The following is a 9,627-nucleotide window of genomic DNA, read 5'->3' on the forward strand; positions in this document are numbered from 1 at the left end:
CAGACAGATCCTGAAAGCACAAATGTAAAAATAAACAGTGGGTTCATTATACTGCACTGCCATTTGAGCTGTGTCGATATATGGATAGAAAGGACACATGCTATTTGGATTAGTAGTCTATTCAAAAGTTGGTGAATGGAAATGTTATGTGAAGAATCTTCTATTGTAATCAAATTTTGTTATCATATATAATTGTATTATGTAGTTATATATTATATATTTATATATTATATGTACTTAATTATATATAATAATTTTAATTAATTATTTTCTTTCTTAAAAAAAATCCAAAACAAGAGCTAGGTTAACTATGGAACAGAAAAACAAGACACCAAAATAAAGTCTGTGATGCTGTTTTCTCTTTCAAAGTACCTTAAAGACTGGGCTATATATGTAAACAATTTTCTACTCTTCCTACTCTGGATCACTTAAATGAGCCACTAATTTTAATGGTACTCAGCAAGGAAAAGAGGCTGAACTATAGGGGAAAAATCCCTTTAAGTCCTTCTTAGAAGCCCCAGTTGGCATCTTTAAGGTGGCAGAACACAGCTCCCAAGTAGACAGCTTATGCTTATGTAGATTGTGAAAACACTGAAGGGCTGCCTATGTGTATCTGAATGCTGCCTTCATTTTCCTAAGTATCCCCTCCTCCACCTGAATAATGATGCCTTCCTGTTTGGATGGATAGCATGCCCTAACTCCTTAAGTTTCACAGTGACCATGAAACACACACACACACACACAGGAACTCTTTGAGCCAGGCAGAATATCAGTTATTTAGCTTTCAGAAAAATATAATTTTTCTTCTGAAATACAAGGATACAAAAGGCTGCTTTCAGATCCGCTCACATGACTTAATATGTTGATTAAATGAATGAGAAAGAACTATATAAAATGTAAATATTCAATGTCATTACTAGTCCAACTATTTGTAATTCTTAGCAAATTTTAAGCACCATTAAGAATATATAAGCCTTAGTGGGTAATGCCTATGATAAATAAAAATCTGAATTAATGAGTTTATTTTCTAAGAAAGTTTAGAATACATTTAAAAAGAAGTAAAACAAATGCCTTTCAAATGCTTTCCCAAAGCTTCTCTCAGCTGTTGCTATAATTTTAAAAATAGGAATAGTCACAGCTCATCTATTTCTGTAGTTTCTACTTTAGAAATAAATATCAAGAAGTTAGCTGCTCAGTGTCTGAATTAAGTCTGAGGTCATTTATGTGTGCATGAAGGACTGGTGTGGTCACAGCTATCTTCTATGTCAGCATATCAGGAGCTCTTTATTACATACCATTGATTTTTATTAAAATTAAGGAGTACATGTAAATTATTACATGTCTCAGTATTTCTTGTTTTAAAAAAATCTAAAATTTTTTTATTAGATATTTTCTTTATTCACATTTCAAATGCTAGCCTGAAAGTTCCCTATACCCTCCCCCCGCCCTGCTCCCCTACCCACCCACTCCCACTTCTTGGCCCTGGCATTCCCCTGTACTGGGGCATATAAAGTTTGCAATACCAAGGGGCCTCTTTTACCGACTAGGCCAAAATTCATTACACTCCATTTACTGTTTGGTGTCCTGAAATGAGACATATTAAAGTGTATTACTAGTTCAAGTTTTAAGATATATCATTGAACTGGAGAAAAACTATGCAGTGGGCAATTCATTTCTCAAGTAATTTTTCTTTCCTGTCCTTCAAATAATTAAAAAAAAAAAACATCTTTTTCACAGGAAAACTTTTAACATGTTGCCAATAGATTATCATCTAAAATTCAATGGTCTTCTTTTGATTTTGACAATTTGTAGTTCTAAATTTTCTATGTTCTTAGCAAACAATTATCACTTGGAAAGGCTTCATTCACATACCTATTAGTCTATTTGTTCTATTATTCTGTTACTTTTACATAGGAAAGTTTAATTAGAATTGATAAGAGTATAGTATTTTTAGAGCTGTAACACCAAACAATTATACCCACATTTTAAAAATTAAAATCAAAGTATATATATATATATATGCTTTATATATACTTTAATTTTAATTATATAAATATATTTATATACATTATAAATATATATATAAGTGATTGCATATGTGTGTGTGTGCGTGCGCACATGCACACAGATGTGTGTATGTATTTGGGGGCATCTTAAGGTGCGCAGGGCTTTTATCAAACATAAAACAAAACAAAGTAAAACCTTGTTCTTTAAAAAATGTAGCTCTTGAACTACGTAAAATATGTCTGCCCCACTACACTACACTACACAATGTGAAAAGCCTGAAAGGTAAAATGATGTAAAAAACGAAGATGAATTAACACATGCATGACCAAATACTTCCAAGTTCTCTTATGGTGTAAAGGTTCAAGGGGCACAGCCTCTTTGCTGCAAAACCAAAGAGAAATAGATCATTTGATATTTACTGTGCCTTGGACCAATCCAACAGGAGCCCAGAGCATGATTGCACAAATGACAGATTGTCTCTAGCAATTTCATTACTTCAGATTTAGTCCTTATAGATATTATTGTAAATAGGACTTTCCAAGAGTTATCCAAAGTTAAAATATCTTAAAGATACTTACTTCTTTCTCTTTCTTTTTGGGCCCAGGTGTCAGTTCTGTCAGGATGATTATTCTTAAGAGTTTCCAAAATAAATAAATCATTTTATTCTTCTTTTGCTCTGTCTATGGCCATGCATTCAAGTTAAGTAAGTTGCTAATACAAGGACAAGGCAAGCCAAACTACAAAAGCAGGACCCATCACTGACAACAACAGACCTGCTTGCTACTTTGAATCTTCAGCAATATGGCTGGAATATAATGTTTACATACTGAGCTAGTGAAGAAGGGCATGCCTTTGTATATGAAAAGCCAAAGAGTGAGGTAAGTTGGCTCAGAATTGAAATGAGAATACACTAGTGATTGGATCTATTGGCAACCTATTACATTTTAAATCAGTTCCATGAACACATCTAAACTTTGCATCTTGACACTTTCACCAATTATTTTTTTGATTCATAGTTGGAATATAACTTATACTAGAATAAGTTTAATTCTGAGGGTTATAAACTCTGTCCTAAAGATAGATTAACAAAAATTAAATGCTTCCAGGACAATCCACCTGATTTGGTTTCACATTTGTTAGGCTTTCTATCCAGAATACATTCTCTGCTGGAGTTAAGATCCAAAAGATTGGGCTCATTGCAAGGGCTCTTGGTGCATAGAAGATCTGCTTCAAACTAGGCAACAGATTGACCTAGCAGAAATTTGGAATATTACATTTAAAAATTTGAAGTTTGGGCAAGCATGATCAAAATAACATAGTTACAATAACTATTCATTTTTCATGTTGATACTTAAGATCACTAGTTTCATTTTTATATTTATTTGTATGTAGATTTTTAAGATGGTTCTTGGGACGCTTTTGTCATGTGTCTACCCTTCCTAAGAAGCCTATCCTACAGCAAGGAAAGGACTGAGAATCCAAAGTTCTCATGGTAATGGGAGGGAGAAAGTTGGGGTATTGGATACACAGATGACAGGATAATGTTAACAAACTGTCAAGAATATAGTGAGGCTTGGAATAGAGAAAAAGGCATGTCAGAAAGGAGTAAAAGGTCATAGTGAACGAATTCACAAGCATCTGGTTTTCAACCAAGAGCAGTATCTGATAGGAGGTCCTACAGAGCTCTCTGCAGCAAAAGAGTACAGCACGGTATAGGCAAATATTTGTGCCCCAAACTATCCTTGCCGCTGCTTTCTGATACAGCTATATTTTGTTCCTTCCCGAACTCAGATTTCCTTTGTATCACATGCATGTGATAAAATACATCTGCTGACATGTCTTTATTTAAGCTTTGTGAAGTCAATCATAAAGGACATTGAACCAATAATTTAGTTCTAACTTTCCAGCAAGAGGCTCATCATGGTCACATCACCCTTGGACTTTTCATGTGTCGTCAAAGAAGATGTGAAAGCTGAAGCTATGCTGGGCTCACATGTCTCCATCACCGCTGCGCTATACAGAGAAGCACAAGGTTTCACAGGCAGAGCAATTAGGAGGCACTTCCCAGAATGAGAAGAAACTCGGAGCAGAAGACATGCCTATGCTATCTTCACTCCAAATGCTGTCCTGATGACTAAAAGGGTAACACATATAAAATAAACAGGGATGCATACAGCAGTTATGACCTTAAGTAGTATTAAGGTTTGTACAAACCTATTAGCATATCTTGATCCTGGGTTTGTAAATCTGGATAAAACGTTTTTTCTTGATCTTTCAACAACAAGCAAAAGTATGTTGTGTCCCTCTCCCAAACAGAGTTTTGTATGTAAACAGGTAACCCCCACAGACTCTGGGGAAAAGGGCAAAAAGACATAATTCCTTCTCATCTCTGTCAGATAAATTATCAAAGGCCAGGTACAGGTGTAGCCCTTTGTGTAGAGGAGTTATATTTGCCACCCCTTCCCCGTTCCTATCTTTCCATTGGAGTAAACGCAGCCAAAGAAGATCTGTGGGTCTTGTCTATCTGACTCTAGCATAAACCATGGAAGGAAGGTACAGAAAGCCTTTCTCCTCTGTGGCCTCGAGATGAAGATGAATGAACAAGTACAGCATTTAGGAAAGACTTGGAGATCACAAAACAGAGCAGCAAGCAGTGATCAGAGATTGTGAACCAGAGCATCCTCACCGTATTGCATCTGCATGAGGTTCTGCGCTTACACCAGAAGGCAAGCCAAGTCAAAGCCATTCACTTTATAATCTATGTTTTCAACTTAATAGAATTTTTATGTACTCATTTGGGGGGGGGGTCAGGGTTTCAAACTATAGCTTAGGTTGGCATAGAACATGCTGTGTGGCCGTAGGTTGCCTTGAATACTTACTTGATACCCCTGTCTTAGTGTCCTACGTACTGGAAATGTAGACAGATAACACTAAGCCAGGTTAAAATCTGTTCAGGCATAAGCGCTTCCATATATATGCCAATGCTTGCATACAATGTATAGAATTCAAATCTAGGCAAACACCCATCTTTTTCAATCTTGCTTCAAATCCCGAGGTCTAGGTATTTCCCCTTAATTTTCTATGAATTATCACTGATATTGCCTTGTTGTGACAGGCACACTGAAACTTCTTATGATAATTATAACTATGAATAAGAATTCACTAACTGGGAGTTGGGGAGTAGGCACAGAGGTTAAAACCTAGTACTACTTTTGCTGTGGGCTTGAGTTTTAGCCCCCATCTGACAATGAATGGTTGTAGCCAGTGACTCCAGCTCCAAGGGACCAGATGCTCTCTTCTGGCTTCCAAGATCACCATGCTCGCTGCCTCCCTACCCTTACATAAGTTTTAAGACAATAATAAGTAAAGTTGGGGTGTAATGTGAATAAATATTTAAACCATGTACAGAACTCACTAACCAGCCCTTTCCCATCTGTCACCACCAACATCATAGCTTTAGTGTCTGTGGCATCTGCATTTTTCGGTGTCACGGATAAGTGAGGTCATGTGTGGCTTGTCTTTCTGTACCAAGGCAGTTCTTCACTTTCAGTTGTTTACAGTGTAAAACTCGATTTCAAAATTGCATACAGAATTCTGGAGACAAAAATAGACAAAAAGTATTTATTTTTTATTTCTAGAAAGCTCTGTGGGTGGGAGTGGGTGGTAGGAATTGGGGGGCAAAGTTGGGGGTGATACCCAGAGGGTAACTCCTCCTTCTCAGAAGAGTAGTGAGGGGTAATGGGCCAGAGAATCTGTGTGAGAGGGTACTGGGAGGAGAGTGGGAACTGATATTGGGATGTAATGTTAATAAATATCTTTTAAAAATACATCTTTTCATATTTATTCAAAAGAATGGCATCTATATACTCTTCCTATAGATTCTAAATTGATATAAATATTTAATAGTTATGGAAAATAATGATTTATTATAAATGTATAATATTCTATTTTTATGTGATATACATTACTAGCTACTAACATAAACTGTTTAAAATTGTTGGGTTTTACTGGTCCATTCATTAAAAAAATGTGATAAGGGAACTGTTAACTTATTGTTGATTTATTATTTAAATATATAAGTTTGTGTGTGTGTGAGAGAGAGAGAGAGAGACTGAGAGAGAAAGAGTGAGGACATAACTGAAGACATCTATAGAGTTCAGAAGACAGTGTTGGATTGCTGACATCTCAACTTGCAGATGGTTCTCAGCTGCCAGGTATTGAGCCTGGGAACCAAACTTGGGCCCTCTGCAAGAGTAGCAAGTGTTTTTAAGTGCTAATTCATTTCTCCAGCACCTAAGAGAGTATGGGCTTAGAAATATTGTACAAACATTTAAAATTTTTTTAGTAATTTTCTAAGTGGTACATTGTGTGTATATTTTTATATCTCTATAGTAAATATACTATGCTTGTAACAAGAAATGCATAGATGTTTCTAGAGAAAATTGCATAGTCAGAGTTAAGCAGTTGGTAGACTCCCCACTGCTCTTCATTCCTCCCATAGAATGTAGACTGCTAAATCACTGGTGGGATCTTTAGCAATAGACTGGGAGCCTTTAGTTGGCATTGTCTACTAGAAATTTATTGGTTCATAGGTCAGCCATCTCCAACTCTCACCCTACCCTTTCCCATTCATTTCCATTAAAGTATGTTAATTCTACTAACAATGGGTGCTATTGTGATGCTTTCATAAGTGTATATGTGGATGTACTTAAAGTACCTTAGTCCTGTTCATTGCTCTACTACTCCCTCACCTGGCATTCCTGCCTCCCTTTTCTCCTCCTTTTTTCGTCTACTCCTACTCCATTGTCTTCCTGTTGTTGTTAAATCTAGACTGCACATATGAAAGAAAGTATGCTCTATTTTTCTTTCTAATACTGGCTTGCTTTGCCTGAAAATCTGTTCCCTTATCTGTGAAATCCAGTTGTCCTTGTCACTGGAGTTATATAAGCTACCATTATATAAAGAAATGAGATGTGACTGAGAAGGCAGAGTTATTTGATTTGAACATTTTATAAAGTCAAAATGTTTTAAATTGTATGTGAGATGAAGACAAAATATTGTAAGAAGTTCAAACAGTTGTGTCTTCCTATCCCTTCATTGGTGTTAAGTTCTCATTTTAGTTAGATTCCAACTGGAGATGTAAGTAATGTGTGTTAGTTATCGCTTGTATAAGAAAAGAAATGTGGGGACTGGGGAGATGGGTTATTCAGTAAAATATTTTCTGCATAAGCATGGAGATCTGAGGTTAGCTCCCTAGTGGGTGCCTATGATCTTGTAGTGTTAAGAAGGCAGAAACAGGAGGGACCCTGGGGCTGGCTAGCTAGCTAGAAATGTCAAATCAGTTTGCTACTGGCTCAGTGAGAGATCCTACCTCAAAAAATAAATGAAATGTACACCCACAAAGAAAGAGAGCTGACTTTGACTTCTGGCCTCCATACACACATGAACATATGCAGGCACACAAACACATACCTACTCACCCGTACAAGAAGAAGAAAGAAAAGAAGGAGGTAGTTGATTCAGCAATGGAACCCATATTCTTGAGTAGCTCAGTAAGAATTTGTATGTTTGAGTTTCAAAAAATGCTTAAGGCATATATTAACTACTTTTAAAGTAATTGCCTTTCAATTAAATGACTGTTACAAGTTTCTAAGTGAAATACATGAGTTCCTGTAATAGCTCTTACACTGATGACATCATATCTATCATTTCATGATACTTAAATTACTGTTCCTTATATTTGATCTTCAAAACTTCCTTTCTTTCTAAATTCTTCTTTCAGTTACCAAAAAAGCACAGGTACCTACCAATTGCAACAACATTCAAAACAATGGCCTGGGTGTACCACCAACACATGTTCAATAATATACTGTTTCAGCTGTTGTCATTTTCATGGAGAATTCACTGCAAATACATCCATTAACTCAAGTTGGTGATTCTAAGACAGAAAATAGGATTATTGCCACAGCTTATCGTTTTACACATTTAAAAGCACAAGCATGACTGTTTCTCATATAAATTGTTGTGCACTATACTGTTGGATTGCTTCATTAAAAATATTAAATATTCTTATGAAATACTACTTCTGTGTATATTAAAAGAAAAACAAAAAATGGTTATATAGGGAAGCTTGATGTGCCTCCTGTCCTAGTTACAGGAAAAGTTTCTTTTGATCATTTTAAACCAAGTGGTATGAAACAGGCTGTGTAAAAAGAGAAGTGAAATCCCATAACTTAGCTTTAAAATTCTCTATCTCTTGAAAGCATACTTGAAACTACAAGAGAAACTCTTATTTTTTTTCAATAGAGAGCTAAAAAATAAAATAAAATCACAGTGACGAGGGGCAGCCTCAAGACATAGAGGAAGTGTTGTTGTTTCATTGATAGCTGCTCCTCTGAAGTCTTCTTTGGATTTCTACTCAAATCTAACTGTTGAAACAAAGCCGGGGATCTTCTCCTAGTGACTGCCTTCCCCAGTGCCTGGCTGCTGCTGACAGCTCGGACTCAGGAGCCTGCTCTGCAGGAGAGGCAAAGCCTTTGGGGAAGAGAATTTTCTATCAGAGTAGACATGCCATGGTAGATCTGTCAGAGAGAGTCAGACTGGCATGCTTCTCCCTGAGGGCAGTATGAAAAAACACAATGTCAAAGAACAGGCAAACATTTCCATTGAAAGCATTTGGCAAATTAGTAAGTGTCCTAAGAAATCAAAAATGTGAAAAGAAACATCCACTGGAATCTTTTTATTTAAATATTCCATACAGATCACTAAAAGAAATTATATTTCTTCTGATGGTCCAGTGATACAAATGTATGGCTGACACTATATATTTTACATATAGCTCATATTCAATTTTCATCCATTTTACAAATATGTATTAGATTTATGCCATTCTGATGCACAGTGATGGGCTCTGTGGGGGGATAGTGCTCGGCAGGAACTGGCATAAAGCTGTTTTACATATAAAGTGTAGAAAGCACAAATATGATATCATATATAGGAAAGCATTAAAGACATGTATGCATAAGTATAGAGCTGGAAGATTTGCATCTTTTCATGATTGTCACAATGCTGCTTGATCTGTAGGATTTGTGTTCAGAAATAGTATAATTTGGTATTCTTAATATGAAAAGGACAAAGAGAAATCTTGTTCTAAAACCAATCAAATATGCTGAACATCAACTTTAAGGCTATTAGTATTGCTTTTGGGTGTATAATAAGTAAAATATTCTGTAACTGCTGACATGAGTTACATGCAAAAGTGAATAGTGTTCCTTTTAGAAATGTTGCATATAGGAAAGGTGCAAAAGATTGTAAGTTTGAAAATTCTAACTATATGCTGTGCAGAGTACACCAAATAATATTAGTGGTATGCAGAATATCAATGCTGTACTATTATAGTAATAATAAGAATCCATTTCATAGAATATTACAATAAAGGCAATTAAGTAATATAACTATAGAAATATGAACAATGTCAGTTATATTCAAAGCATGCTCATATTGGATTTTTTTTTAATATTGCTTGTAGGGGGCATTCTCACTGAATTTGAAGCCTGGGGTTGCTGAAATCTCATTCTATATGAACGAACCTCACTTCACTCCACTCCATGTAAAAACTAA

This window comes from Mus musculus, chromosome 6 (assembly GCF_000001635.26).
Source record: "Mus musculus strain C57BL/6J chromosome 6, GRCm38.p6 C57BL/6J".
Taxonomy (NCBI): Eukaryota; Metazoa; Chordata; class Mammalia; order Rodentia; family Muridae; genus Mus; species Mus musculus.